The following is a 27,993-nucleotide window of genomic DNA, read 5'->3' as shown; positions in this document are numbered from 1 at the left end:
GAATTCATGAACCATGAGATCATGACCTGAGCCCAAATCATGAGTCGTCTGACTCGCGACTTAACCAACTGAGCCACCCAGGCACCCCAGTGCGTTATTTCTTTTTCTTGCGGAATAACCTACCATCGTATGGATATGCCACGCTGAAAACATCTGTTTCCCAGTTGATGGACATTTGGGTTGTTTCCACTTTTGAGCTGTTATAAATAATGCTATTACAAACGTTTGTGTACAAGTGTTTGTGTGGGTATATGGTTTCATTTCTTTTGCCCATATCCCTAGGAGTGGAATTGCTGGATTATACCTTAAGAAACTACTAGACGGTTTTCCAAGGTGGCTGGGCCATTTTACCTTCCCATCGGCAGTGGGTGATGATTTCTCTTTGTGTCCCCACCAGTACTGGTATTATCTGCCTTTTACGTTGCGGTGTTGACGTGCATCTCCCTGATGACTAGATGCCTATTGGCCATTTGTTTTCCTTCTTTTAGAGAGCTATCTATTCGGATCCTTTGCCCGCTTTCGAATTGGGTCCGTTTGTTTTTGAGTTTCCTGTAATGGAAGCATAGCACGTTTACTATGCTTTGTGTGATCTGTTTCCTTTCCTCGATGCTATTTTTGTGCTTCCGTCAACAGTCGCCATGCTCCTGTCGAGTCATTCACGACACGTCCTGCTGTAACAAAACACCACGGACTGGGTAGTTTATGGTCAACAGAAATGTATTGCTCACAGCTCTGGAGACTGGAAGTTTCAGATCAGGATGGCAGCATGGTCAAATGAGGGTCCTCTTCTGGGTCAGGGTAGAAGGGCTAGGGAGCCCCGTGACATATATCTGTTAAGAGCACTGATTCCATTTCTGAGGGCTCCACCCCATGGCCTAATCACCTCCCAAGGCCCCATGTCCTAATACCATCACATTTAAGGGTAGGATTTCAACATACAAATTTTGGAGGGCACAAACATTCAGACCATAGCAACTGCAATGGTCATTTGAATTATTTCTAGGTTCTGGCCATTACCAATAAGGGTGTTTGAACATTTTGGATAGGGCCTGGTGTGCTAGAATTTCTCCACTGTGGGTCTTAAACTCTAACTTATGTCAAATGGTTTCATAACCATATATAAAATCCTATGAATGGCCACAACCCTCAGCACGTTCTGTTGAAAACCCCATCCTTTCTTCGTTGCGTAGAACTGCTACCTCTCAGAAATCCAGGGTCCATGCATGCAAGGTCTGATCCTGGTTTCTCTGTCCTTCCCCCAGCTAGCTCTATGAGTCTGTCCCTGGGCCAATGCTACATTCTCCTAATTACTAAAGCTCTATGCTTTATCATGACATAAGGTAGGGCCGATTTTTTTTACCTCTGGATTTTGGTTAGAGGAAGATCATATTTTGCATGGTGGGGGTCAGGGTATATACCAAAGGCATGGGTCAGAATAAATGGGGAGATCCATTGTCGCCAGGTAAAGCGATAGCTGTGATTGGAAAGAACACTTAATACAGGATTGGCCAGAGGGCTCGTGGTACAGAACAAAAGGAGTAAAGTCTTGGGGTGAAAACAGGACTCTCCATGATGCTTTGTTTTGCCTTCTTGTGGTCTTTCCCCCTAAAGGGAGGTCACAAGATTGTTCCGAATACTTCCCACTGTTCCTTGATCAGTCCTGTCTTCTGTATCCCCGCGTCAGAGCGCTGAAAGATTACTTACATCTTGGAAAATAATCATTAAAAGAGAAGGAGGATGTCTGGGTGGCTCAGTCAGTTAAGCATCTGACTTCGACTCAGGTCATGATCTCCTAGTTCGTGAGTCTGAGCCCCACTTCAGGAGAACACAAGCCCCTCTTCTCTCTCTCTCTGTCTCTTTCTCTCTCTGTCTCTCTGTCTCTCTCTCTCTCTCTCTCTGCCTCTTGCTCACTTGCACCCTCTCTCTCTCAAAAAAAAAAAAAAAAAAAGGAAAATGCTTTCAGATTTCACCAAGGAGGATTATCACTTTGTACATCACAGAGAAAAGGAACTTAAAAACTCAGAGCAAAGTTCCCTGATTCTGATTATAGAAACAGCTATGGATTTCTCCACTTTCCTATGAATATAAGAAAGTGCTGTCCAAACCACACAGAATAAACTCTTAATCCTTCTTCAAATGAAACAGTCCACCTAGCATCTTTATAAAGAAAGGGAATAGCATTATGAGCGATGTAATAAAATAGGAAACACCAGAAAATCACTCCTAATGTGATTGAGCAGGGTTTGGTGAAATTGCGTTTCAGTTATTTATAGCGTGAGTGAACAAATTCAAGATGCCAAATGCATTCTTAATGTAGGTCTTGTCAAAGATAGATTGTTAAATACAGAATTCTGACAACAGATCTAGGTGTCAGCTTGAGCTGGAGAAACTTCTGAACGGTCTGTGTAGAATTCTGTCCCCGGGGAGCCCTGGGCCGATGCTTTGGCCCTTGGAACCCACTGTGAGTAAGAGGTATGTCTCCACTGTGGGGTCTTACTTTGGCTTTCTCTTCTTTCCATTAGATAGAAAGTCAATAGAAGTCATATTAGATAGGTCTAGAAGTGGGCCAGGAAGAGGTGTCTACCTACTTTTATGCAGATAAATGAGTTTAACAGAATTTCCCTACCCTTCTTGTTTGGTCTAATAAAAAATAGATATGTATATATTTGGTCTTTGTCCCCAGTTCCTGGCACAGAGCTCCTAAAATCCTTGGCAATTCCTGAGGGAGAAGAAGAGTGCCCTGTATGCTAAGATGACTCAAAGTGGGGTCCCCTAGATCACTTCAGGATCGCAGCTGCTCACCCAGAAAGCAGCCAGGTGATCAGAAGGCCAGAACTTTCAGCACAGCCCTAACCCTGTGACCTCCAGGGAGGCAAGAGGGACCAGAGATTGTGTTCAATCAGCAACGATGGACAATTTAATCAATCGTGCTTAAGTGATGAAACCTTGATTTAAATAAAGAGAAAAAGGGGCACCGGTGTGGCTCCGTCGGTTAAGTGTCTCACTCTTGGTTTCAGCTCAGGTCATGATCGCACAGTTTTGTGAGTTCGAGCTCGCATCAGGCTCTGTGCAGAGCCTGCTTGGATTTCTCTCTCTCCCTCGCTCTCTGCCCCTCCCCCGCTCACACTGTCTCTGTCTCTCTCAAAATAAAGAAATAAATTTAAGAAAAAAAGAAAAAGAAAAAAAAGATAAAAGGAAAATAAAGTATCCTTTAAAGAGCTTCTGGGTGGGGGTGCCTGGCTGGCTCAGTTGGGAGAGCATGTGACTCAATCTTGGGTCTCAAGTTGGAGCCCACATTGGGTGTAGAGATTACTTAAAAATACAAATACAAATACAAATAAAAACGTAGAGTGCTTCTGGGTTGAAAGACTCATTGGAATGTGGCTGTCTCAGAGAGGACACATGACATCTGTACAGACCACCCCCCCACCCCCTGCACTGAAATATCTCTTCCCCATTTTTCTTCCATTTGACGATTCCTGAGTTAGGTCCTTTATTTTTTTTCCCCCTTAAAGTTTATTTGGAGAGAGAGAGAGAGAGAGCGCGCGAGAGAGAGTGGGGAGGGGCAGGGAGAGAGAGGGAGAGAGAGAATCCCAAGCAGGCTCTGCACTGTCAGCACAGAGCCTGACGCTGGGCTCAATCCCACCAACTGTGATGTTAGGACCTGAGCCGAAATCAAGAGTCAGACGCTCAACCCACCGAGCCACCCAGGTGCCCCCTGAATTGGTAGGTCCTTTATAATAAACTAGCAATATAAGTAAAGCTAGGGGGCCATTTATTTTTATGTATAATAATTTATCGAGTGAGTCACTCCCGCATGTCACATAAGGAGATTCCTCTCAGAATTAGAAAAGCCCTCCACAGAAGACAAATTCCAATCCCACAGTTATTGTCAAAAAAAAAAAAGGCAATTTTAGGGGTGCCTGGGTGGCTCAGTGAGTTAAGCGTGGGACTTCGGCTCAGCTCACGATCTCACGGTTCGTGGGTTGGAGCCCTACGTTGGGCTCTGTGCTGACAGCTCAGAGCCTGGAGCCTGCTTTAAATTCTGTCTCCCCTGCCCCGCCCACTCTGTCTCTCCTTCCAAAGTAAATAAACATTAAAAAAAAATTTTTTTAAGGCAATTTTAGAAAGCTTGCTTTGTCCTGCCTCCCAGTGATCAAAGTTTCAGAAATATAAAAATCACCTTCCTGTTACTGGACAGGGGGTCTTGGGACCTCGCGATGGTACCATACATTTACATTATTGGTCTTTTTTGTGACTGCCTTATTACAGCAGCGTGTTTTCCTCACAATTATTATTACTCTTATCCGAAAATGAAAAATGAAAACACAAAACCTTGACATAGAGTCACGATCTAGCCTCTTGAGAGCCACTTGATTAATGTGAGACTGAGGATTTTTTGTTTGTTTTCAGTGTATCTCCGGCCCCCTTGTTCTCCTGTTGCTCTTTTCTGGCCTTCTCTCGGGCTCCTCGTAACATTTGCAGAATTCCACCCTGATTTATATCGTGCTTTAGTCTATCATTTTGTCAAAATTTGTTTGGTAGTTGCTCTAGATGTGACAATATACATACATAACTTCTCAATCAGCCAAGTGCAGAAACCTTACTTCCATTTACGACCCTTTGCTTCCCACTTTTAAAATGTAATTGTCTTAAGTATTCCCACTGTATACATTGAGAACACCAAATGGTGTTATTTTTGCTTCCAACCATCGTGTCTGATGTGAGAAACACATAAGTAGGATAGTCTATTTTATAATATCTCTATTTTTACCCAATTTTTACCTCCCCTGAACCTTAAAAAAATTTTTTAGTGTCTAATTTTGAGAGAGAGAGTAAATAAATAAAATGTTAAAAAAAGATTAGAGGGGTGCCTGGGTGGCTCAGTCACTTATGCGTCTGACTCTTGATTTCAGCTCAAGATCTTGTGGTTTGTGAAATCAAGCCCCACATCTGGCTCAGTGCTGACAGGAGCCTGCTTGGGATTCTCTCTCTCCCTTTCTCTCTCTCTCTGCCCCTCCCCAGCTTGTGTGCTCTCTCTCTCAAAAATAAATAAATAAACATTAAAAAAATAGATTGGAGATAAGAAGTGTGCCCGGTTGTCTCAGAAAAGCATGTGACTCTTGATCTGCTGTGTGAGTTTGAGCCTCACGATGCGTGTGGAGGTTATTTAAAAAAAAATAAACTTAAAAAGAAACACTTAAAAAAGGTAGGAGAAACTTTGTTTTTATGTGCTCTCTCTTTAACCGTATCTTTTTTGTGTGTTTGTTTATTTTGAGAGAGACAGAGACAGCATGAGGGAGGGAGGGGCAGAGTGAGAGGGAGAGAGAGAGAATCCCAAGCAGGCTCCCCCCTGTTAGCACAGTCTGACCTGGGGCTCGATCTCACAGACCATGAGCTCATGATCTGAGCGGAAGCCAAGAGTCGGCCACTTAACCGACTGAGCCACCCAGGTGCCCCTAGAATTTGATTTAAAAAAAAAAATTTTTTTTAACGTTTATTATTGAGAGACAGAGCATGAGCATGGGAGGGGCAGAGAGAGGAGGAGACAGAATTCGAAGCAGGCTCCAGGCTGAGCTGTCAGCACAGAGCCTGATTCAGGGCTCGAACTCACAAACCGCGAGATCATGACCTGAGGACGCTTAACAGACTGAGCCACTTGGCGACCCTAGAATTTGATGTTTAAACTTCTGATCCTTTCCCTCTTTCTCCACCAAAATAGTGTCTGTGGGTCTGGGGGGGGGGAGTGAAAATGGGGGGTAAATGAAACAAGAAAGGAAAATACTGTTACTGGAAGTAGGTAAAAACAAATACAGAATTCTCCCTGAATTTGGTGTATATTTAAAAAAATTCTTCATAATAAAAACAAGTTACCAAGTTATCATGCCGAACACTGTGATTCACTGAAATCTACTGAGAGAAAAACCAAATCAATATTAAATATTTAAATGAATAAATGAAAACACTGACCGTAAAATACCATCTCCTCAGCATGTTTCCTGAGATAAAGATCGTGTTCAACCAAAGTTTTCATGGAATCTTGGTTTGGGGCCTTGTTGTTTTTCTTTTCTTCTAAACCAGTCGCTGCAAGTAAGTCATATTCAAAATGTTAATTATTTGCAGAGAGATTAGAATCTCATGTTATAAAATAACTCTGATTGTGACCCACTATGGTCAAATCTGTACAAAGACTGAGGGCATTTGTCCTTAGAGTGTAAAATCACACTTTGTGCGACTAACAAAGACACTGCAGATGTTGAGAGACACTACACGTTCCTTATTTGCATGCCTGGGTGCCCTGCCCTTCTGTATTTATTTCTTCCAGTCACTGGTTCCACAAGACCAAGTCTATAGCCTCACGAGTGTGGACTTCACGGCTTTGCTACGAATCACTACGGTTGGATATGTGTCTATCTGCAATGTCCGAATGTTCAAGCATAAAGTGGTTTTCCTTTAGTAACCAGTGTTGCACATTTATAGAATTTAACATATACTATATCCATAATCGGTTCATATTATTTTATTTTTTAAAGAAGGTTTTTTAGGGGCGCCTGGGTGGCGCAGTCGGTTAAGCGTCCGACTTCAGCCAGGTCACGATCTCGCGGTCCGTGAGTTCGAGCCTCGCGTCAGGCTCTGGGCTGATGGCTCAGAGCCTGGAGCCTGCTTCAGATTCTGTGTCTCCCTCTCTCTCTGCCCCTCCCCCGTTCATGCTCTGTCTCTCTCTGTCCCCCTCCCAAAAAAAAAAGGTTTTTTAAGGTTTATTTACTTTGAGAGAGTAAGCGAGCAGGGGAGGGGCAGAGAGAGAGGGAGTGAGAGAATCCCAAGCAGACTCCACACTGTCAGTGCAGAGCCCAACGCAGGACTCAATCCCACAAACCATGAGATCATGACCTGAGCCGAAATCAAGAGTCAGACGCTTAACCGACTGAGCCACCCAGGTGCCCCGTGTTCGTATTATTTTAAAAAAGAGTATATCTAGAAGCTAATAACAATCTAAAACTGAATGATGGGTAGCACCTTCATATGGAGAGGCCCCAGTCTCAGAAACTGTTAATGCACCTGTTGGAGCAGGAACTGGTTGTAGGACCAAGGACTGGTGTGGCATCTGCCTTAGCAGCAAACAGAAGCAAACACTTGGCTGAATCGTGCCAAAAGTTTAGGATGACCTAGGGCTCAGTTGGTCCAGGTGCGGAATGCCTTCCCTTACGAGGCAGATACACCTTCCAGGTTTGATGAGGCTCCATATTTTATGAAGGAATAAAGGGCAAGGCTCATGGGAAGACCATCCTGTGGTCTGTACTTAGGTTGGGATCCCCCTGAAGTAGACCCGGGGACAAGGAATCTAGTACAAGTAATTTACTGGGGTGGGGGGCCATCTCAGGAAGCCTGGGCACTTAGCAGAGTGGGGAAGGGAAACTGGGGACATCACTGGGCAGGCAAGTGCTGTGGCCAAGTGGGGGATCCATCCACTGGGGACTCTGGAGGCAGGTCTCAACAGAGGGGTGCTGGGCAGGGTGGGAACTGATTACCAAGTTCCTCAGGTTTAATGATAATTGTGATCTGCTAAAGCTTCAAACACTGAAGTCGTTTGGTGCTCCATTCATCGACTATTGAGCAGAGTTATCATGGATTTTGAACAAAAACACAACCCAAATTTAAAATAATTCATTTACAGGAGGTGCCTGGGTGGCTCAGTCGGTTAAGAGCCAACTCTGGCTCCTGTCATGATCTCAGGGTTCTTGTGCCCCCTGAGAGGGCGCAGCGCGGGCTCCGTGGAACCAGATGTAGATTTTCCTCCAATGAGGCTGCACTTGCCCAGAAGCCAAACTTGGAGTCAAGAGCAGAGGAGGAGGGTCACTGGGAACTTTAGATGCAAACTGCAGTAAAGACTGTGTTAAAGATCGTCTGTTCTCAGTCACGTGTGTGCTGTCTACACTTAATGTAGACTTTAGATTTACAGGATCAGAAGCCAGATTTTTAGTGTGTCAAGGGGCAATAAGTTAGAGAAGCCAGAGGTATTATTGTATAATAATACAGTGTGGGCAGTGTGATAGGCACTTTTATTTTTGAAGCAGATTACATGGCAACTGTGATTTTCTCAAGGCATTTTTCTCAACAAACTACCAGGTAACAAAATGGTACATTCTTGGCTGTTTGGCAAGCCTAAAATTAAAAACAAAGACAGTTCTTTTTTTTTTTTTTTTTTTTTTTTAATAAGATTATTCCCATTAACGTCGGGTCGCATCTCACTGTGTGTATTTCCTGTCTCTAGATAACTGACATCACTAACTAGAATCCGGGGTCCCTCACTGCAGCATGCTGACATGTGACAGACACCCTTCCTGACCAACCTCAGTCGGGCTCCTTTGGTGCCTCTTTCCAATTAGGCCTCGACCTTGGGACTTCCAAGTCTGTCTTTGCCTTGACCAATTTGAACAAGAATCTGGCTAAGTCAGTTTATCGAGAACCCCCCAGCCCATCTCTGACCAAATTCCTCACCCCCACCACCTCCAGGTGGATGCCTGATCTCCCTGGCTCACTTGCAGCAAGGACCCTGTCAAGCTGCTTCAGCCACAAGTACCCCATCTCTGGGTACCCATCTCTGCGACTGTGAGATCACGATCTGAGCCGAAATCAAGAGTTGGATGCTTAAACAACTGAGACATCGGGGCGTCCCTTTCTTTCTCTTTCTTTCTTCTTTCTTTCTTTCTTTCTTTCTTTCTTTCTTTCTTTCTTTCTTTCTTTCTTCTTTCTTTCTTTCTTTCGCCTCTTGGTAATTTTCTACCCACCAGTTCCTCCAACCTGCTCCTTGGCTATAAATCCCCACCGTCCCTATTGTATTTGGAATTAAACCCAGGTTTATATCAAAGTCTCTTTCCCCCTATTGCAATAGTTCCTGAATAAAATCTATCCTTAACCCTGCTGATAGGCTCCGGTTTTCTTTAACGCATCACACTGACACATTCATATTCTGAGTCTCTCCTTTTGCTAGAAGCCTTGCATCTTGCTACCCTGTGTCCACTTTTTCCCGCTCTAGCGGTAATATTACAAGGACTAAATCCACGCACAGGGCCCAGGAAGCTGAGTAGCAAAGGCATGTCTGCCGCAGACCGGGTTTTAACACAGCAACTTGGACAAAACCAGACCCTCAATTAGGGAACACAATGTACATGATTGCAGGTCCCCACTGGCCAGAACACAATTGTGACTGGCCCCTGGCATAGTGCAGAGGGAGAGAGGGATTGGGTGTGGAGCCTGGGAACACACAGAGGCTTTGTCTGAGCGGCTGGCGGCTCAGTTGGTATCATAATCCTCTGTTTACCATCGAAAGTTGGGCTCTGTGTAGTCCAAGATCTACAAGACCAAAGTCAAAGTCTTGGAGGAGACAGGTTTGCTCTGAAAGCGAGGATTGAAGGGCAGACTAGAAACCATTGACTTTTGTTTCTCTCAGATGTAATCAACGAATTATTTGTCTTGTAATAATTAAATGGTCTTACAGTTATTTATAAAACTCCACCCCCCCCCCCATATTCTACAGGAAAAAAATAGCATTCTTGTTAGGAATCTGAAAATCTCTAGCTTGTCTTTTATCCTTTTAATCAAAAAGCAACTTTTACAACACATATTTTGATACATAATTTGATAGGGAGAAGGGCTTATCTAACGGCGGATACGACTTTATGTACATTTCGTACATTTCAGTTTTTAGGTGAAACATGGGGACGTCTTTATCTAACCGATGACTTTCCTAGGGTAATTTTCTCCTATAGATGAGTCACTCATTTTATACTCATTGTCAGTAATCCCTCTAACAAAATATTTGCCATACTCTCTAACCTATTGAACGCTTGACTCTCTATGTGCTGATATAAAATAGTATTATGTCTGAGTGCTAATAAGTTGGGGTTTGTTTTTAGAGTGATGACAATTTTATAGAATTAGGTAGTGGTGATGCCTCCACACCCTTGTGGATATACTAAAAATCTCTGAATTTTACATCACAGAATTGTGAATTCCGTGGTATGTAAATTATATCTCAATTAAACCAATTACTGCATTTGTTGCTTAAAAGTGGCAGGTTAGGGGCGCCTGGGTGGCGCAGTCGGTTAAGCGTCCGACTTCAGCCAGGTCACGATCTCGCGGTCTGGGAGTTCGAGCCCCGCGTCGGGCTCTGGGCTGATGGCTCAGAGCCTGGAGCCTGTTTCCCATTCTGTGTCTCCCTCTCTCTCTGCCCCTCCCCCGTTCATGCTCTGCCTCTCTCTGTCCCAAAAATAAATAAACGTTGAAAAAAAAAAAGTGGCAGGTTAGGGGCGCCTGGCTGGCTCAGTTGGTGGAGCATGAAGCTCTTGATCTTGGGATTGCGGGTTCGAGCCCCACACTGGGTGTAGAGATTGCTTAAAAATAAAATAAAAAAAAAATGTATTGTAGAAAAGTGCCAGGTTAACTCCACATGCTTATTTTATTTCTTCTCTCTTCCAAAAAATTATTAAAATTATAGTAGTAAGAAGTATCCTTTTAAAAAGTAAAGAATTAAAAAAATATTTTATTCCAGAGGGGCAGTAGAGAATTTTTTAAAAGTTTTAGCCCCCCAAGAAAGGGAGACACCAAAAGGCGAGCAATTAGAACCCATTTTGGGGACATACAGACTTGGTGGAGGAAGTAACTGACCTGGCAGAGTGGAGGAGATTCCAATTTAAGTGCTTTCAAAGGGTGTCTGGGTGGTTCAGTTGGTTGGGCGTCCGACTCTTGATTTCAGCTCAGGTCCACAATCTCACGGTTCAGGGGATCAAGCCCCACATGGGACTGTGTGCTGATAGCACGGAGCCTGCTTGGGATTCTCTCTCTCCCTCTCTCTCTGCCCCTCCCCCATTTGCATGCACAGGAGCACTCCCTCTCTCAAAATAAATAAATAAGCTTAATGTTTATTTATTTTTGAGAGAGAGAAAGACAGACAGCACACGAGTGGAGAAAGGGCAGAGAGAGAGAGAGAGGGAGACCCAGAGTCTGAAGCAGGCTCCAGGCTCTCAGCGGTCAGCACAGAGCCCGATGTGGGGCTCGAACTCACGAACTGTGAGATCATGACTTAAGCCGGTCAGATGTTGAACCGACTGAGCCACCCAGGCTCCCCTAAAATAAATAAATATGCTTAAAAAATTTTAACTGCTTTCAGTGATGAAGCGAGAAAAAGCAGGACAAATGTATGTGCTAGAATGCTGGGAGTGTCCACATGGGAAGTACTAGTCATGAAAGCCAACATCCTGAATGGATTTCCAGGTTCACTGCACCAACTTGCTCTGGTCACTGGAAGTTGATTATGGAGAAATTTCCAGACTCAGGATCTGTGGAGAGCAGAGGTGATGGGCAGGGCTTGGAAAGGCGACACATCCGCAGAGTCGTGCGGTCCCTAGCCTCTCCCGATCACAGAATCAGTAGCAAGATATTCAAATTCCCCTAACATCCCTACTCCTTCCAGGCTGGAGAACCCATTGCTCCTCCCTGAACAACCTGAATGACCCTAGGGGAAAATCTTCCAGCTACTTAGTTTTTCAAATCTGCCCACATAAAGGCCAGAGTGGCTGCCCATTGGACCACTCGTCAACAAGCCCTGTGCTGGTACTTGGAGCATCCAGTCACCCCCTGCATGCCCAACGGACAGAAAGAGACAGTGAAGGTCAGCAGACAAAGGAGAGAGCTTTCAACAGGAAGAGGAGAGATGAAAACAAAAGAAGGATGAAGGAATCTGGAATAAGCTCGCTAATTCAATTTAAGGAACAAAGCCAACAAAGAAGCAAACAAAACAAAAGTAAGGAACAAATCCCCCATAGTATAGTTACTATCTTCCTGGGGCTTAGAGAAAAGACTATGTGCTTTGAAAAAGGGAACGTCAGCAAACAAGAAAGAATTGAAAATTCTGATCACCGAAAGAAAATATACAATGGGATACAATGAATAAAATAAGAAAACTTCACGAAAGGTGGAACCAAAAGTCAAAGAACTGTAAGCTAGGAAAGAGAGGAATGGGGAACAATTTGGAGGATCCATTTAGTTTTCTATCATTACTTTTCAAGAGCCAACCAATAAAAGTTTTCCGGCAGAAGAAAAAAAGTGGACAGGGATAAATGAATAAAAACTACATAAAAATTAAAGAATAGAGTGTTACGAATTTCCAGGGGAAAATGACCTACCAAGTGGGGGTGAGAAAACACTCACGTTGAAGGAATGGGGGGGGGGGTTCAGGACAATTAGGTTGAAAATAAGACCTTGAACATTTCCAGACATTTGTTAAAAATCACAAAAGGAGGGGCGCCTGGGTGGCTCAGTCAGTTAAGTCTTCGACTTCAGCTCAGGTCATGATCTCACGGTTCGTGGGTTTGAGCCCCGCATCAGGCTCGCTGCTGACAGCACAGAGCCCGGAGCCTGCTTCGGATTCTGTGTCTCCATCCCTCTCTTCCCTTCCCCTGCTCGTACTCTCTCTCTCTCAAAAAAAATAAATAAAATAAAAAATCACAAAAAGAATGGGAATCTGAAAGGCCTAGAACTTCTCAATAATAAGTTGCCCTGTAGGAAAAAAACACAGAAAAACAATACAGTCACAATTCTGAGGCACTCTAGTTTTCTGTTTTTTAATTTTATTTATTTTTTTTTTACTGCTTATTTATTTTTGAAAGAGAGCGAGAGACAGAGAAGGAGCAGGGAGGGGCAGAGAGAGAGGGAGACACAGAATCCAAAGCAGGCTCCGGGCTCTGAGCTGTCAGTGCTTGAACCCACAAACCATGAGATCATAACCTGAGCTAAAGTCAGACCTTTAATCAACTGTGCCCCTTTAATTTAAAATTAAAAAGAATTTTTTTTTATTTGATTTTAGAGAGAGAGAGTGAGAGCATGGGAGGGGCAGAGGGAGAGAGAGAGAGAATCTTAACCAGGCTCCAGGCTCAGTACAGAGCCTGATGCGGGGCTCAATCCCATGATTCTTGTATCATGACTGCCAAAATCAAGAGTCAGATATTCGAATGACTGACCCACCCAGGTGCCCCAGAACTCTAATTTTCAACACAGAATTCTATACCCAGACAAATAAGCAACAAGTGTGAGAATAGAATAAAGCAGTTTTCAGGTATTCAAGCACTCGAAAAGATTCATTTTACATATGTAGTAAAACCTTGGATTGCGAGTAACTTGTTCTGTGAGTTTTCCACAAGATGAGCAAACATTTCTAATAAATTTTAACTTGATAAATGAGCGATGTCTTGCAATACAAGTAGTAGGTGACACCGAATGTCACGTGATCACAACTGAGCCAATGGTTCCTGAAATTCACTTTGATATACAAGTGCTTTGGATTATAAGCATATTTCCAGAATGGATTTTGCTTGCAAACCATGGTTTTATTGTATATATATATATATCCTTTCTAAGGAAGATACTAGAGGTTGTGCTTCAGGACAATGAGGGGGCAAAGCAAAAATGAGAATGACATGGGATCCGGGGCACTGGTGATCTATTACAGGAAAGCAATGAAAGGGAGTCCCCGCCCTGCACTGGCTTTGAGAGCATCCAGTCTAAAAACAGAACAATTAGAGAATAGACCATCACAGAAGACAATAGATGGAAATGATTATTTGATGGCTAGGAATGCTTGAGAAAATTATTGATTGATATTTGAGAGATCTGCTGGAATATTTGGAAAAAAGTGAATGATACATAAATAAAAAACTAAGCAAATTAAAATAAATGAAAGCAAAAACAGGATAATTATTAACTCCCCAAAAAAATGAAGTTGTAAAGAGGAAGGAAATGATAGAGTTGATTACGAGTTCTGTAGGAAATAATATCTATCATCTATCTATCTATCTATCTATCTATCTATCTATCTATTTATTTTTAAACATTTATTTACTTTTGAGAGAGAGAGAGAGAGCACAAGCAGGGGAGGGGCAGAAAGAGGGAGACACAGAATCCAAAGCAGGCTCCAGGCTCCAAGTTGTCATCACAGAGCCTGATGGAGCTTAAACTCAAGAACCGTGAGATCACGACCTGAGCCGAAGTCAGACGCTTAACCCACTGAGCCACCCAGACACCCTCGTAGGAAATAATATTTATAGCAATAGATATACTGACTGACAAGACTACATTCAGTGGGTGAAGGAGAAGAGAGAGCAAAGAGTAGAGAGTAAGAAAATGAAACCCTCATTAAGAAGTCAAAAGCCTACAATAAATAATAAGTATATAAATGGCTGTTTGTGGAATTATTTAGCAATGTGGAAATAAATCCAGAAAAAATAGCTAAAAAAAAAAAAATGTGGCAGTGTGGTTGCCTCTGGTAAGTGGGATTATGGAGCGGAATGAGGTGGCGTATTATTTTGATAAATATGAAAATTAATTAAAATAGTACTTACGGGGACTGTGGCATTAGTTTGCTAGGGCTGCTGTAACAAAGTACCACAAACCGGGTGACATAAGTAACAAATGTATTGCCTCGCTGTCCTCAGGCTTGAAGTCTGAGGTCAAGGTGTCAGCAGGGTTGGTTTCTTCTGAGGTCTGTGAGAGAAGATCTGTTCCAGATCCCTCTCTGTGACTTGTAGTTGACTATCTTCTCCCCATGTCTTCTCATGTTCTCCTCTATGCATGTCTCTGGTTCCAAATCACACACCAAAGGGTGTGTGGTTTGGAGCTGATGTTTGGTTTGGTTGGACCTGGCATGTGGTTTGATGTGCCATGGAGTTGGTATGGAGTGAGCCTTGGTGAGGGCTTTGACATGGAGTGTTGATTATGTGGGATGAAGAAGGTGGGGGACTGAAATATTCGAGTGTATGTGGAGATATAGTGTGGATGTGGGGTGTGCATATGTGTGGGTTTGTGTGTGTGTATAGTATGGCTGTAGCTCAGCTTAGCTTTTGTTTAGATTTTCCTTTGCCCTTTGTTTTTGTCTTTGTTTTCGTCTTTGTTTGGCCTTTGTTTTGTCTTTGTTTCACTCTTTGTTTAAACTTTCTTTGGCTTTTGTTTGGTCTTTCTTTAGCCTTTTGTTTAAACTTTGTGTGGCCTTTTTGTAGTCTTTGTGTGGCTTTTGTTTTTAAGTGGATCTTGGCTGAGAACCCATCAAAAATACCTTGTGTAATGAAAAACCCGGATATATAATCTCTCCCTATATATTCTGCATGCATTGAGGTAGCCTCAACCCCCCCAGGGACCCGATCCGGTGGAGCCTCTTTCATACAACTGCTACTCGAAGGTAAGGGAATTCCGTAGGTTTTCATCTTCAGGTTGTACTTCATCTTCAAGTGGCAAGTGCACATTTTGGTATGGGCCATTTCATTATATTCCAGGGGCAGTTTGGCGTAATAGCAGTCAAGATCGGGAGAACATAAGATGGTGGAGAAAACAAGAGCAGAGGACACCAAGGTTATTCTAATGTGAGCAGAGGGCCCTCCTGGAATGGGAATTGTCTGAGCCTGGGGAAGAGGTTCCAAACCCTAACTCACATTCTTTCAGGTTTAAAGATTGATGTTCCCGGAACTAGATTAATGGAGCCATTAGCTTCTTTTTCTATGTATGCGTTTATTATTTGTCACGATTTGAAAATGAGTTGTTTTCTTCTTATCTAGGAAAAAGTCTTCCTTCATGCAGCTGGGTTTATGTATGGGGGATACTTATGGAACAAGAAAGCCCAAATCTTGTTAGAATTTTGCTCCCTGTAGACTAACAACCTTAAATGGAAAGACGCTAAAGCTCAATCTTGTGCAGAATCTCTTAGAAACCAGAGTTTTCCAGTGTGTGGGGGGTAGAACAAGGAAAGAAAAGATTATGTGTCATGGGAATAAAACAATGAACTTGGCTAGAGTACTAGGTGAAAAATAGGGAAAATCATTTTTTCTGCTTTGTGAAATCAAACAGGAAGGAAAAAAACAGATCACTGTTATATGTATAGCTATGCTATTTTATGTTTATTTGGATTAGCGGGAGAATGCCTTCGTGAGTGGATTTTAAAAATTGTTTCAGGGGCGCCTGGGTGGCTCAGTTGGTAAAGCGTGCAGCTCTTGATCTTGGGGTTGTGAGTTCGAGCCCCAGGTTGAGTGTTGAGTCTGCTTTAAGAAATTGTTTCAGATTTGCAGAAAAACTGCAAACCATACAAAAATTCCAGATGTACTCAGATCACCCAAATGTTGACATTTTACCACATTTTCTTTGTCAGTCTCTCTCCTTTTTTCTCTATATACACATATATGTATTTTTTTCTAAGCCATTTGAGATGAATTTCCAGACACGATCAAAACTGAAAACCAACATTGAGAAAATACTGTTATCTAATCCACAGACACGTAGATTTTGTCAATTGTCCCAGGTTTCGGTTCCAGATCATGCATCACTTTACTTGCCATGTGTCTATAGTGTCCTTTAGTCTGGAAGAGCACCTGAGACAGTCATTCTCGTTCATGACCTTGAGAAATTTAGAAATTTAAAGAGCATAGAGAAATTTAAAGAGTATAGGCCTTTTCTTTGGTTAAATGTCCCTCAGTATAGGTTTGATCTGATGTCTTCACATGATTAGGTCCAGATTAGGCAGTTTTGTAAGGAATATGCTTGCATTTCAGACTGTATGTCGCCAAATTTATCCTTGAATCTGATTGTACAGACTTCTAACTTGGGGTCTGGGTTTGCTAACGGTAACTAGAATTTTAAATGAGTTCTTAGGGGCACCTAGGCGGCTCAGTCGATTAAGTGTCTGACTTTGGCTCAGGTCATGATCTCACAGTTCATGAGTTCAAGCCTCGCTTTGGGCTCTGTGCTGACAGCTCACAGTCTCGAACCTGCTTCGGATTCTGTGTCTCCCTCTCTCTCAGCCCCTCCCCTGCTCACCTCTGTCTTTCTCTCTCTCAGAAATAAATAAACATTAAAAAAAATTTAAAGGAGTACCTAAAATCTTACAAGAAAACACACACACACAAAATCTAAAATCTAGAGCTTTTACAGATAATTCTCAAGTATTCACCAAAAGTGTGTAAGTGCTGCCCTTTTGTTAAAAATAACAATTGCAACAATATGTACATGAACTTGGTAGGTATATAGTGAAGTTTTTAACGTAGATTCTTTGCATGTGCTAGATTCATGTCTACTGCTTTATGAGTGTTCATTTCGTGAATGTGATTGTTCCTTTCTAAGCATCCACTGAAAACATACAGTTCACAAAGAGTGGTCTTGGATAGCCACTCCAGGCCTGCTGGTGACCTTTAGCACATTGGCAGAGCGCTAGAAAAGAAAGAAATTTCATTTTATTTGTGAGAAAACTTCTGTTTGGAGGTGACTGACAGTTTTATCATTCTGAAGGTGGAGACTAACTTCTTAACAGACTTCCTCTCTTTTGGGAAAGTTATTTAAATAGATTCTTAAGATTTCCAAATAGAAAGCATCCATTTTTTCCCCCTAGAGAAAATGCTGAAGTCATCATAACATAAATGTAAAGCAGTTGTTAACTTCTTATATGATCTTTGTAGTCAAGTAAATGTATTATGGCTTTAACAGGACTGTTCCCTGGATAAGGTATATAGATATTTTCTTTCCTAATATGGAATTAGATTAGAAATTTAGAGTTCTGGGGGCGCCTGGGCAGCTCAGTTGGTTGAGCATCCGACTTCGGCTCAGGTCATGATCTCGCAGTCCGCGGGTTCGAGCCCCGCGTCGGGCTCTGTGCTGACAGCTCAGAGCCTGGAGCCTGTTTCGGATTCTGTGTCTCCCTCTTTCTCTGACCCTCCCCTGTTCATGCTCTCTCTCTCTCTCTCTCTGTCTCAAAAATAAATAAATGTTAAAAAAAAATTTTTTTTAATAAAAAATTAAAAAAATTAAAAAAAAAAGAAATTTGGAGTTCTGGACATACAACTATTTACTATGGAGGAACTCAGCTTTTGGGAAAATGTAGCATTAGCTGTTTTGATTGTCTTATCTGGAAGTCACCCTGGAGTTTGAAGAAATGATTTTTACTTAGAGGATTATGTGTTCCCATAATGAGCCATCCTGGGTTGAAAAATGAGGTCCTCCTTCTCTCACTTAGCCAAAAGAATTGGGGGCCAGTACATGGAAGCCTTGGAAGGCCAGAAGAGTCTTGTGGATGGGAATTGAGTTTCTTTCCACAACCTACAAGTCTGCTGGGCTGGGCTGGGACCCTAGGATTAGGTTCCATTGTGTAGGCTCCAAAAGTGACCTCTTTTTGGCTGTGAAGGCCTCTCTGATTTCTGTAACCCTGTTACCCCTAATGTACAGGTAAAAACTTGGAGGTATTAGCTGTGCTCTGGGTGAGTAAAAGACCAGTCTGTTTAAAAGTGTACTCAGGATTTTGTTTTTATTTAAGCTCGAGGAGGGCAGCAGATCAGAAGATGATTGCCATTGATAAGATTGTTACTCACAGTTACCAAAAGGAGGGCATATGCCTGACCATGCAGGGCCACATGAGGAAGCACCAGGGTGATCAGAAGCCAGAGGGAATGAGGGGAAAATATGGGCAAGAGCTTTATTGCGTGTTTTGGAGGGAGGACTGGGTAAGGCAGTGTAAACAGGCTAGGTAAATTCAGGATGAGCTAGTTTGACTAATTTCAGTGGGTTCTGGGAAGGCCTGTTGAGAAGGGCTCTTCTGATTTGTCTGGTTCCTGGCCTTGGGGTGTTTAGGACAGGAATGCTGGCTTAATCTGCGGGACCTTGATAAAGAGGGTAATTGACAAGGGTAGGCTCTCGATTGGTTGGTTTGTGTATGAAAGACATACTCATAGAGAAGTCCTGTGCCGTCCCCAGGTATTCTAATGGTGATTTTCTATTTCCCTCATTGCTTCTACATGTCCTCATTTGAAATATTCTTTGTTTGTTTTGATTTTTTAGATTCCACATTTAGATGTAAAATCATCTGGTATTTGTTGTCCTCTGTCTGACTCATTTCACTCAGCATAATACCCTCTAGGTCCATCCATGTTGTCACAAATGACAAGATCTCATTCTTTTTTATAGCTGAGTCATATTCCATTGCATGGATATGTACGTACCACATCCTTATTCATTCATCTATCGAGGGACGCTGGGGTTACTTCCATATTTGGCTATTATAAGTAATGCTGCAATAAATGTGGGGTGCATATACCTTTTCAAATTAGTGTTTTCATTTTCTTTGGGCAAATAACCCCTAGTGGAATTACTGGGTCGTATGGTACTTCTATTTTTAACTTTTTGAGGAAACTCCGTACTGTTTTCCATGGTGGTTGCACCAATTTGCAGTCCCAAAACAGTGCAGGAAGGTTCCCTTTTCTCCACACGCTCACCAACACCTGTTCTTGTCTTTTTGATACTCGCCATTCTGACAGGTGTGAGGTGGTATCTCATTGCAATTTTGATTTGCATTTCCCTGGTGAGTAGAGATGTTGAGCATCTTTTCATGCGTCTTGTTGGCCACCTGTATGTTTTCTTTTGGAAAATGCTTATTCAGGTCCTCTACCCATTTTTAAATTGGATTATTCCTCTTTTTTTGGGGGGGGGGTGTTGAGTTGCATAAGATCTCTTTGTATTTAAGATATTAACCCCTCATTGGTGTTAACCAAATAAGAATTCACTGAAAATTTAAGAGGCACGTATCTGAGCAAGTAGAATTGTAATAAGGGAAACACAGATTCAGATAGAAACCTGAATTATGTTCAGAGAAAGACTAAGAGGGGACAGGGCTATAAAGGCAAAAGGTTACAAGTGCAGTTCTCAGTCAGGTCTGTTATGCAAAACAGGGATTGGAGCGAGGTGAACTGGGATTGGTTGGGTTAATATGCAGATGAAGGATTGAGACGTGTCAGATCTCACTGGCTCCTTTGGAAGTTGAAGAATGGTGAAGATTCTGGTGTCTTGGTGAGGAAGGAGTCCAGCCCTAGGGCTTGTAGCTGGTGAAGAGTTCACAGTTCCTTCAGGAGAACGTGCATAAATTCCTTCTCCCTTATGGCCTCCTGGCCCTATTTTATTTCATTTTAAAGGTTTATATTTTTAAGTAATGTCTACAGCCAACTTGGGGTTCAAATTTGTAACCCCAAGATCAATAGTTGAATGCTCTACCGACTGAGCTAGGTAGGTACCTGCATCCGTGCCCTATTTTTTTTTTTTTTAAAGAGATCCTTTATCTTGGCTCGCTTGCTGTATCTTGAAATCTCATTTTCATTAGGTATGTTATTTGCAAATATTTTCTCCCTTTCGGTATGTTGGCTTTTCATTTGTTGATGGTTTCCTGCCCTGTGCAAAAGCTTTTTATTTTAGTGTAGTCTCAAAAGTTTATTTTTGCAATGTACTTTAAAAAAATTTTTAATGTTTATTTATTTTTAAGAGAGAGAGAGAGGGAGTGCAAGCATGGGAGGGACTGAGAGAGAGACACACAGAATCCGAAGCAGGCTCCAGGCTCCCAGCCATCAGCACAGAGTCCAACTCGGGGCTTGAACTCATAGCCATGAGATCATGACCTAAGCCAAAGCCAGACGCTCAACCGACTGAGCCACCCAGGTGCCCCTTTGCAATGTACTTTTAAAACTTAATTTAAATTGGGGCGCCTGGGTGGCTCAGTCGGTTGAGCGTCCGACTTCAGCTCAGGTATGATCTCACGGTTTGTGAGTTCGATCCCTGTGTGGGGCTGTCCGGGCTCTGTGCTGACACTTCAGAGCCTGGAGCCTGCTTTGGATTCTGCGTCTCCTTCTGTCTCTGCCCATCCCCCACTTGTTCTCTGTCTCTCAAAAATAAATAAATAAAGAAATGTAAAAATAACAAATTTTTTTTAACTTAATTTAAATTTAAAAGGAACATGATCATCTGATTTGACGGAGCAATCTTACGATAATTTTTACAGTTAGTGACACAGAATTGTCAATTCCATCATTATTACAATGATTAGCTGTCAGCTAAGACAAATTATCAACCAAGACAACTGTGATATTGTGATTTACAAGAAATATACATTTGGCCATTCAAATGGCCAAAATAAATTTCTGTTGTATATTTGGTTTCTATCTACAGTTTCTGACTCGCAGCTCTTAAAACGTTTGGAATTTCCTAGGATAAGGGCAATAAAGGTGTCTTTTGTTATGTTAATGAGGTGAGTTGGGAAAGCCCTTAGGCACCCTAAGGACAGGTCTGGTTGCCATGAGAGCCAACCAGGTGATTGGAGGGATGGAACTCTCAGTCCTACTCCCCGACCTTGGGGAGAGAGCCGCTAAAGGGAGTTGACCAATGGCCAGTGACTTAGTCAACCATGACTGTGTAACGAAACCTCTCTAAAACCCCAAAGGCTGGGAGAGCTTCCCAGTTGGTGAATGCTTGGAGATGTGGGGACAGCAAAGTGCCTGGAGAGGGCAGGAAAGCTCCGCCCCTTTTCCCCAAACCTTGTCCTCTGTATCTCTTCACTTGGCTGTTGAAATGTAATAACTGTTTCCCTGGGTTCTGTGAGTCGCTCTAGCAAATTAATGGAACTTACCAAAGAGGTTGTTAAAACCTCCAAGCTGTAGCCACTTTGTAGAAGCACAGGTAACATCCTGGGGTTTGCCACGGGTCTGGAGTCTGAAATGGGGGGGTGAGAGACAGTCTTGTGGGACAGAACCCTTAACCTGTGGAATCTGATGCTGTTTCCGAGAAACGTCAGAACTGACTTGAATTCCCTGACACACTGCCGATGTCCAAGAATTGCTTGGTGTTGTGTGTGTGGTGGGAGGACACCCCTCCCCCCCACAACATTGGGATTGGGTCCAGGAACCTTAAAAGAACAACTAATGGAAATTACAGGTTTCTTTTGCAGGTTATTTTTTGGAACTATAAGACCCCTTTGTTCAAACGACACTTCCAGGATTTGATATATATTAAGAAAGAAGGGCACAGATGGTTATGGATGGTCACAAATCTCCATACTGCATGGGAAAACAAAACTGCTATTCTGAAATTCTCAATTTAATGCCATATCAAATTGGATTCCTTCATTGAGTTTTCAACGTCTCTCCTCAGGAGCTGTACTGGAGGAGGACAGTCTAACTCTCTTCCTGAGACGCTTAATTGCTATGGCTTGCATTTTTAAAGCCAGACTCCGACATTTCATGTATTTTAGGAATTTCATTCATTAGTGTTATAAGCAAAACACCAGATTTGTCGTAAAGCTCCAGATTTACTAGGAGAAGTGACTGAAGAGTTTTTCCTTAATGACAGTGAATTAACTGGACATATAGCACTTTTCCTCTATAATGATAAGATGGTCTTTAAAAAGTTTGCCTGCCATTTTGTAATGCTGTCCTCTCCCTAGCCCCCAACTGACAGTTCACATCTAAATTGAACATCATAATCCTTCGTAGGGTGGTGAGAGTGAAGCTCTGTGCATAGCACATTTGGATTTATGACAACTTCAATAACCAAAACACCAAATTAACCAGAACGCATTCTATTGCTTCACTTTCAGGGGAAAAAAGGAGCAAATGATACCAAGACAAGCTCATAACAGAGATCTAATCGCCAGACGTGTACGGATGAAAACACAGGTACAAAATGAATTTCTTACACTCTTTTCGGTCTGCATCTAAATTATTGTATAATGATTCCTAGTATTCAAAATGTCAAAGCAGAATCAGCAAAAGACTGAGCAATCAAACTTTCCATAAGAGTTGAACGCTTAAAAAAAAAAAAAAAGAAACGATTGCAGGTGTTTCACGGTATCCTGGATTTGGGGACATACAAGTATGAAAAAAAAAGAACAAAAACACTTCTCTACAGCAAAGGGACCATGACCCCGGCCACCATTTGTCCACTTTTGGCAAACTCATGTCCTATGCATGGGGGAGGAGCCATTCTGTGAAAAAGAGACTTCCTTCCCCTGTCTTTAAACCCTACTCGGGGGATTCCTTCTATTTCTTTGTCTTAACTGAACCGGGACAGTCCTCTGATAACAAGGCTTCATCTGTCAGCCGGTCAAATGGGGGACATGTACGCTCCAAGTGGTTCCAGAGTTGAGTGAGCTGGTGTCCTCCTCATTGCCACTTTCAGACCACTACTCCTTCACTCCCTGGCTGGTCTTCCCCCCCTGGAAGCTCGTGCTCCCTTCCCTGTGCCCGTCTTCACTTGGCCTCCAGTCACGCCTCCTCCACCGATGTTTCTGTGGTCAGCCTCCCCACCCCTCTCCGCTCCGACTCCATCCATCAGCCCGCATGACTTCAATGTTCCTGTGAATGAACTACTCACTACTCCAGTCAATTACCCAGTCTGCCTCATCTGTCCATCGCATGCTACGGCACTCAACAATACTCGAAACGACTCCATTTCTGAATCAAATGGTGCCAACATCTAGCATTTCATTTACAGCCTTCCTTTCTTTCAACCTGCTCTGTTACATTCCCCACGACCACTGTTCTTCGGCCAGGTGCTTTGAGTTGACTTTCCCTTCTGTCTCCCCGTCCCTCTATGTATCTATTCCTCAGTTGCCCCTTTCTATCTATTTTCTTCCTATTACTGGTAGATTCTGGAATCCATCATGTCAATGATTTTCCTGCAAATTCTCTGGCAAATCCCGTCCTTAGATGAGCCGTGTGTCTTTGCCCTGTCTGCGCCCTGGCTACTGAGAACAACCGGGGAAAAACACAGTGAGGCAGAAGGCTACCTCTATCACTACACATGAATAGTCTGTGACCCCACCCAGGCCATCTAAACTACCTGGCAGCCTGACCTTCAAATGTCTACAGAATCTCATTTATTTATTTAAAGAGGGGGAGAGAGAGAGAATCCCAAGCAGGCTCCATGCTCAGCGTCTAGCCCACGGTGGGGCTCAATCCCACCACCCTGGGATCGTGACCTGAGCCAAAGTCAAGAGTCGGACGTTCAACCAACTGAGCCACCCAGGTGCCCCTACAAAATCTCTTTTAAACGCATGTTATTCTTCTCAAATCTCCAACCGTCTCATTCTCAGCTTCTTTTGCCTCCCATTTCACTGGAAAAATGGAATCCATTTGGTGGGAACTTCATACAGCCAACTGCTTTCCCTCTTGCCTCTTGCGTGTGCTCTGCACTCCCGTCTCCTCGGGGTTTCCTCAAGGACACTAATTACTTTCTCTCTTGTTTGATTTCAGTCTCTTCCTCTCTTAGTCCCTTCCCATCAGCACTCATGCTGCTCTTATCTGTCTCATTATAACAACAACTAAAAACCCCTCCACAAATCAACAAATTGACCAGTCACCCCTCCGCTTGCCCAAAGTCTCGAAACTACATCTTCCTCTCCCTACCACTGCTCTCCTGCCCTTCATTCTCAGATCTCTGGCCTGAGTTGCCTACAGTGTCTCTCCATGCCTTCAGCCCCGATTCTCTCCACAAATCCTCTAATCTACCTTCTGTCTCAACCACGCCATGGAAACAGTTCTTGTCAAAGTCACCAGTTACCTCTGTATCACTTAATTCAATGCGCTTTTTCTGGTCCTCCTACTACACCACCTCTCAGAATCATTCCACCAAGGTGTCCACTCACTCTTTGGAAACCCTCCTTCCCTTTGGCTCCCACAATACCACACAGCCCAATTTACCTCCCCCACCCCCAATTCTTCTCTTTACCCTCTGCCGATCACCTCTGCTCTGCCTGCCTGGAAACACGGGAGGGCCCCCAGGCACACCCCACCCTCTCCTCACTCCACAGTCTGATGCCAGGGCAATCCCATCCTAGGGCTTCAGTTGTTCCCTATACTCCCACAACTTAAATTCCATCTTCTTTGAAATGCTCACTTGACATCTCAGCCTAGATGCCCTTCAAACACCCCAACTCAAGTGCACCTAAAACTCAACTCATGAGTCAGCCTCTTCCCCTAAAACTTCTCTTCTGGTAGATGCTTCTGCTGCTCAGCCAGTTCCTTGAACTACACACCTTGGACTCATCCTTGACTCCCCTTCCTGCTTCTTTGGCTAGATGAGTGATTTCAATGTAATAAGTAAATATAAAGATGGAAGGAAATAAATTGCAAAATGGAACAAAGCTAAGTGGCAGCCTACCAGCGTAGCTGCTGTTGGGTGACTCACACTGTGTCCTTGGACACAAAATTTAGGTAAAGGGTAGTCAACAGCCCGGTGCTTATTTCAGCTTCTTTCTGGCTGGTTCTTTTCTCTGTCTCCCTGAAACTGATGCCCTTGGAGAACCCAAGGCAGCTTCACAGCTCTCACCTTCCCCGAGTGGTCAGTGGAACAATAAATCAGCTGGTCAGGTAATCCAGGCTCTTCCTTTTACCCCCTTGCTGTGACCAGAGGCCAAATTAACATTTAAGTTTCTCTATAAGATAATGCAAATCTGGAAGATGGGTTCTCTGTACCGGGAAAAGGTGGGCAAAGACCAAATTATGAGGAGTCTTGTGTGAGATATTAACTAAGAAGCAAGGCGTTTGCCTTGTAACTGGGGAAAGACTCTGTTGAGTAGGGAAATGGATACATGAGGAGACAAACTCATGCCTTTGGTTCTTTCTCCTGGACCCTCCTTCCCACCACCCCCTCCCCCCCGATTATAGAAAATTGTGGACTTATTGATCTATATAAAATTCTAGTGTAAAGTTCACATACCCATAAGTTAAAACAATGTGTTGCATACTTTTTAGAAGAAAGAATGTCATGTTATTAAAATTACATTCAGAAAACTACTGTACTTGTTACACGTTTCTGTGGCTCCGCTATAATAAGCAAGGTTTTTACCCCCAAAACATTTGCTAAATATATTATCTATGTGCTAAGGATATCAAACTTGGGTCACACTTGTTCCTTTTCCTAGAACAGCTGGAGTCAGGTAGCATTTGTTGTCAGAAAGGGCTCTGCACAAGTGTACGAGATAGTGGTGTGTGAGTTGGGTGGTCCTGGGGCCACTGTCCTTTGTCCTTGTCCCCTGGCACAGAGCAAAGCAATGCGGGCTTTGCTCTGTCTCCCCAGATGGGTTGTCAACCCCAAGATAATCGAGGCACTTCTATGCTGTTAGTTTTATAGCGTCAGCCGTTCCCCAAGTCAATGTCGGAGTTTGGCAAGATGATGCTCTCTGTGGAAAAGCACCCTGAGTCAAAATAAATATTTAGATGAAATTTTCCATTACCGGGAACCGGTTTCCCAGTTCAAGAATCCACCGCTCAACATTCCTTCTACCGATTTGTAAACATCTTGGTTGCCAAGGAGATAGACACATGGATAAATGAGGTCAAACGGATAAAGGCCTCCTTAGAGACAGCACGCAGTGGTTACTACCCAAGTTTACTTTCTGCATGTATTTTTGCTGCTGCGAACTAAGCCACTCGGAAGCCATTGCCTTTTAGCGCGCAAATCGACACTCAGAGGAAAGCATTACCCTCGGCTTGAGACAATGAGCAAGGCTTTAGCAACCGTTAAAGGTCTGTGAGGAAGGTGCTAAGCGTGCAATGGCTAAGCACTGCAGTGATAACTGTTTTCCAGAGCAGAGGAGCTTTGGAAGGCTGTGGTAGCTGAACGAAGCCCTGGTCTGCAGTGAGGCCTCTGCCCCCCGCCCGGGTTTTATTCCAGAAACATCTCTTCCGCAAAGCGCCCCCGTGCATTCCTCCCTGGTGCGCCTTGAACTCCAGCCCAGACCCTGTTCCCCGATTTCCCATCCCTGCGCGCTTCTGGGAGTCCCTTATCACTCCTTGTTTTGGAGGGAGGTCAATTGGAATGGGCATCTATTACGTTTCCTGGCTATCATTTTCTTGAGTCCTCCAGCCCCACGTGTGTATAGAATTAGTGGCTTTTAAAGTGTCCTCTTTTTCCTGTTTTGTGCCTGTTTTCATATTAAAAAAAAATTATCGTCTGTTTTTTTTTTTTTCTTCTTTTAACATTCTGATTATGAAAACGCTGCCCTTTCATTGTGTTCCTGTATTTTTCTTCTGTCATGGCACAGGTCTTTTGCCTTGTAACTTCATGGCATCTTTTCTTCTATGACATCGTTGTGTTTATGATTTCTCTTCTTTCCCTTCACGTCCGCTGTGTGAGAAGCCACGGAGCGTCAAGGTTAGGAACACGGACTAGCTTACCTTGGTTGGGATCCTGGGGATCCAGTTGCTAGTTCTGTGTCCTGGGGCTCGTTTTCTGACTTCTGTGGATCTTTGCTACCGTGAGACCTACTGTGAGGGGGTGAGGATTCTGTGAGTTACACACATAAAGCCTTTGAACAGTGCCTGGCTGGTATCTCCTAACATGTGTTCGCGATTATTATTCTCGTTGGGGTTATTGGTCTGCCCTAGTTTCGTCTTCCTTTTTCCATTTTCCGGTAAAAATAAAAATGCCCCCTTGGTTATGAACCATGTTACTCTACCTACGTGGGTCTGTTTCTAAGCTCTCTGTTCTGTCCCCTTGATCTGTTGGTTCTATTTCCACGGCAACGCTCTCTTGTCTTAATTAGTATAGCTTATGATAAGTGTCTCCATCTTGTAGAACAAGGCCCAATGCTTATTCAAAATAGTCTTGGCTCATCTCCGTCTTTTATAGGTCCGTAAGAAGTTTGAAATCGTCTTGTCAATGACATGAAAATTTGATCTTTATTAGCACATATTCAGCCTGCTTATACTAACTGTTTCTTCTGCAGCCCTCAAAAAAAGATTTGCAAGTTTTTTCATAAAGTTCTTGCATTTCTTTGATCAGCTATCCTTCAACTTGTAGGTGTCCTGTGGTGTTGTGTCCGGCTTGAATGGATTCTTTCATTTTACAATTCTGATTCAATCTTCTTCATCTTTAAAAATGGTTCTGAGGGGCGCCTGGGTGGCTCAGTCGGTTGAGCGGCCGACTTCGGCTCAGGTCATGATCTCACGGTCCGTGAGTCCGGGCCCCGCGTCGGGCTCTGTGCTGACAGCTCAGAGCCTGGAGCCCATTTCGGATTCTGTGTCTCCCCCTCTCTGACCCTCCCCCATTCATGCTCTGTCTCTCTCTGTCTCAAAAATAAGTAAACATTAAAAAAAAATTTTTTTTAAATGGTTCTGATTTTGGAATATTGATCTTGTGTCCAGAAATCTT

The 27,993-nt window shown here is 43.2% G+C and overlaps 1 protein-coding gene and 1 long non-coding RNA gene across 4 annotated transcripts in view; one reads left to right on the top strand and one right to left on the bottom strand.

The window, feature by feature from the left end:
* Positions 1-20: 20 nt before the first annotated feature.
* LOC109491588 lies at positions 21-27,372 on the bottom strand. The gene is made up of 4 exons (XR_002745512.2): positions 27,018-27,372; positions 21,470-21,552; positions 5,971-6,084; positions 21-549 (listed from the first exon to the last, which is right to left on the bottom strand). It is a non-coding gene; the product is annotated as an uncharacterized LOC109491588 (long non-coding RNA).
* Positions 15,075-27,993, top strand: part of LOC101098738 (myelin associated oligodendrocyte basic protein) — a 49,984-nt gene continuing 37,065 nt past the window's right edge. For 2 of the 3 annotated variants that reach the window (XM_019810906.3, XM_006936519.5), the window contains exons 1-2: positions 15,075-15,229; positions 22,436-22,514. The gene's annotated coding sequence lies outside the window, so the exon portion shown is untranslated. Of the gene's footprint in view, positions 15,230-15,323; positions 15,411-22,435; positions 22,515-27,993 lie in introns of all 3 variants that reach the window. The other variant, XM_045037828.1, reaches the window with a different exon arrangement.

This window comes from Felis catus, chromosome C2, assembly GCF_018350175.1.
Source record: "Felis catus isolate Fca126 chromosome C2, F.catus_Fca126_mat1.0, whole genome shotgun sequence".
Taxonomy (NCBI): Eukaryota; Metazoa; Chordata; class Mammalia; order Carnivora; family Felidae; genus Felis; species Felis catus.
This window is presented reverse-complemented; position numbering and strand designations above follow the sequence as displayed.